The sequence below is a fragment of the Ixodes scapularis genome, unplaced genomic scaffold (genome assembly GCF_016920785.2).
Source record: "Ixodes scapularis isolate PalLabHiFi unplaced genomic scaffold, ASM1692078v2 ptg000020l_1___fragment_1__unscaffolded, whole genome shotgun sequence".
NCBI lineage: Eukaryota > Metazoa > Arthropoda > Arachnida > Ixodida > Ixodidae > Ixodes > Ixodes scapularis.
In genome coordinates this window covers 189,774-192,654 of record NW_024609889.1, presented here as the reverse complement: position 1 = coordinate 192,654, position 2,881 = coordinate 189,774, and the positions used below count along the sequence as shown (strand labels likewise).

At 51.6% G+C, this 2,881-nt stretch overlaps 1 long non-coding RNA gene across 2 annotated transcripts; it reads left to right on the top strand.

Annotated features, from left to right (window-relative positions):
* The first annotated feature begins 327 nt into the window (after positions 1-327).
* LOC121833901 lies at positions 328-2,631 on the top strand. Of its 2 annotated transcripts, none has more exons than XR_006076927.1 (3): positions 328-375; positions 2,053-2,225; positions 2,302-2,631. It is a non-coding gene; the product is annotated as an uncharacterized LOC121833901 (long non-coding RNA). The 2 variants fall into 2 exon arrangements; XR_006076928.1 differs by lacking the exon at positions 328-375 and adding an exon at positions 574-614.
* The last annotated feature ends 250 nt before the right edge of the window (positions 2,632-2,881 follow it).

Here is a 2,881-nt window from a genome sequence, read left to right as displayed (position 1 = left end):
TGTGATTACCCCTTATAGCCGATTCACACGACGGACCAAATCGCGATTTTCGTCCGCGGACCGTGTACCACGTGACCGGCACGTCACCGATTCCTGCGATCCGCGCCTCCTCCGCGGAGGCGCGGACTGATAAAGTCGAGCGCCTTTTTCACTCGCGGACGTTTGGCGGCAGACTGACTTGGAAAGAATTTAGTCTGGCAACGGTACATGGTTTTCTTGGTATTTTGCTTCTGGTCGTTCAAAACAAAAATGGCGCGTCGTTGCGTTTTGTGCGTTTGTTGGTTCATTTTGTCGTACGATTCTTGGTTCCACGCGTGAGAGAAACTCCAGAAACTTTGTCCGGCTGACGCGACGCAGGTTCCGGTGCTCCTCCGGGTCCGTGTCAAGAAGCTCCCGTCAAAACTCGTTTAGCACGCCGCGATAATTCTTGCACGTCCAATCAGGATTTCACCGAGCAAGCCCTCTCTTGTGGATGTGGTGAGCTTGAGTGTTGTGCACGAGCGCGGAGTGCGTGAAGGCATCTCCAAACGCCCCTCCGCGAGCCCAGAAGTTCGTCGCGTCTACGCCGAAGCTTTCTCGGGCAGGATCATGCCTGTGTCACTGTCATGCTTTGGGTTAGTAAAGTTAGTGGCGCTTCGCGCGAAGCCTGTCCCGGTGTTTTGTTCTCGATCTGTACGTAGCAGCGGCGTACGATTCTTTATCGCGGTAGAAACCGTCGATTTCTCTCTTGGACAACGGTGCTACTGTGCGATGTTGGAGTTTCGCGGCACTGTGGGCTGCGAACAGGTTCGATCCGTCCTCACTGGCGTCTGCTCGTCGTCTCCCTCGTGTGGATGCGCTTGGGAGACGGACGAACCGCGGATATGTCGTCACGTGATCAATCCGTCCGCGGATCAGTCCGTCGTGTGAATCGGCTATTATGGGGTATCTACACGAGGGAGAAATCCGCCCCTTTCCTCCGCGGAGCGCGCATCACGTGAGACATACGTCATCCCTTTTTGACGCCTCGCGGCGCCGTTCTCCTCCGTGGCGGAGGCGCGGAAGCTTCGTACTGTCAGCACGAAAGCTCCGCAGGTGGGCGGCAGAGCCGGGGACGGAGTTTCCCGGGTTGTTGACGTCACGACATACGTCCGCGGAGTTCTCCTTCGTCTGGATAACCCTTTAACATTCACACGAGAGAGAAATCCCGGGGATTTCTCCCCGGTACGCGCGCATCACGACATGAAAACGCGAGGCTTTTGCACATCGCAAAGCCTGACGTTTTCGTCGTGGGATGCGCGCGAATACTCCTTCAAAGACCTCGTGTGAATACCCCTTTGAAGACCGACGACCAGTTCGTACTTTCCACTTTTCCCCCGCTTCCTCCTCTCACCCTTTCTACCCTGTCCACCTTTGCCTGTTTCCTTCTCCCCCATGGTGAGGAGGATCTTCTGCCTTGCAGAATCTCGCGTCTGGTCGTCGGCCTTTAAGCGTGAAGTGGACGAGAAGTGCGCAGTTCCTATGCATTGAAAGCCACAGTCAACTAGTGGGAAATTATTCGAAAAATATTAGAAACGTTATAAAATCACGATTAACGACACAAATCAAATATATATATTGTCATATTAAATTTGATAGAAAATTGCCAATATTCGCACACCCCTACTCATTCGATAAAATTTGCAATCACGCATAGCGACAATTTTGCATTCTATTGCAAGACTCTTATGCAATCTTGTGCGCGGTAAGGACAAGGACGAAAGGTCCGTTCACACTCTTGCAACCGAGTACGACCGAGAGAGACCAGACCGGTTTTTAATCCTCTTGCGACCTCTTAGGACCGGATGCGCTGCAGCGGAGCTGGTCCTAAGACGTCGCAAGAGGCTTAAAAACCGGCCTTGTCTCTCTCGGTCGTACTCGGTTGCAAGAGTGTGAACGGGCCTAAAAGGGTGAACAGGACACAACAAGGCGCCTTGTTGTGTCCTGTTCGCCCTTTTGTCCTCGTCCTTGCTGCGCACAAGATTGCATAAGATGACAAACCAACTCGCGCAAACAACCACTATTTTATTACAGAAATAACTCCTGCAGAATTCCTCGACCAGTGCAAAAAAAGAAAAAAAAAACTGGGCGGAACGGCCGGGAGTCAAGAACCAGCTGTGGCTGCAGCGGTATTGGGCGAGATGACGCACGGCGGCCCAGCTGCTGGAGACTTCACTGAGGACAGTAGTTATGCCCACCTAGACAATGTAAGTTTGTTATCTTGAAGCCACCTGTTTGAAGTGTTCAAAGTGCAGTGCAGAAATAGGCCTGTTTTCTTCCTAGAACTACTTCGACGGTGAGCTCCGACCAACACATACATGTGAGGTGCTGCTAGCACAGGAGTGGAACGGCCAGTTGCCCAGTCCTTCCCAGTTGGAGCCAGCTGATCCGGCGTCGTCTCCGCAGGTGGCTCCAGTGCCACCGCCGATGCAACCACCATACCTTTCTTCAAAGAAGCGGCCGGGTCCGCTAGGTCACTGCCTCGGAGCGTCGGGCCAAGAAGTATGCTATGCTGGGGACAATCATTTGTAAACAGATATCGAAGCTTTTTAGAACCGCGGGAATAGCAAAACGAGAATTTAGTCATGTTGAATTAATCTGAGACTAGGGTAGAGAGGAAACATCAAAACGTAGAAGGGACAGAAAATAGACAGGACGACGTCCCTACTTTCTGTCCCTTCTACGTTTTGATGCTTCTTCTCTACCCCAGTCTCAGGTTAATTCAACATGGTTATAATATTCACCAGCTCGCCTGCACCCTTACGATTTTTTCTGAGAATTTAGTGCTGGAGCTCATGTCCGCGATTGCATGTGCAGAATGCCCTGAATATAATCAAGATTCTTGAAATTAAAGTGTCAATTT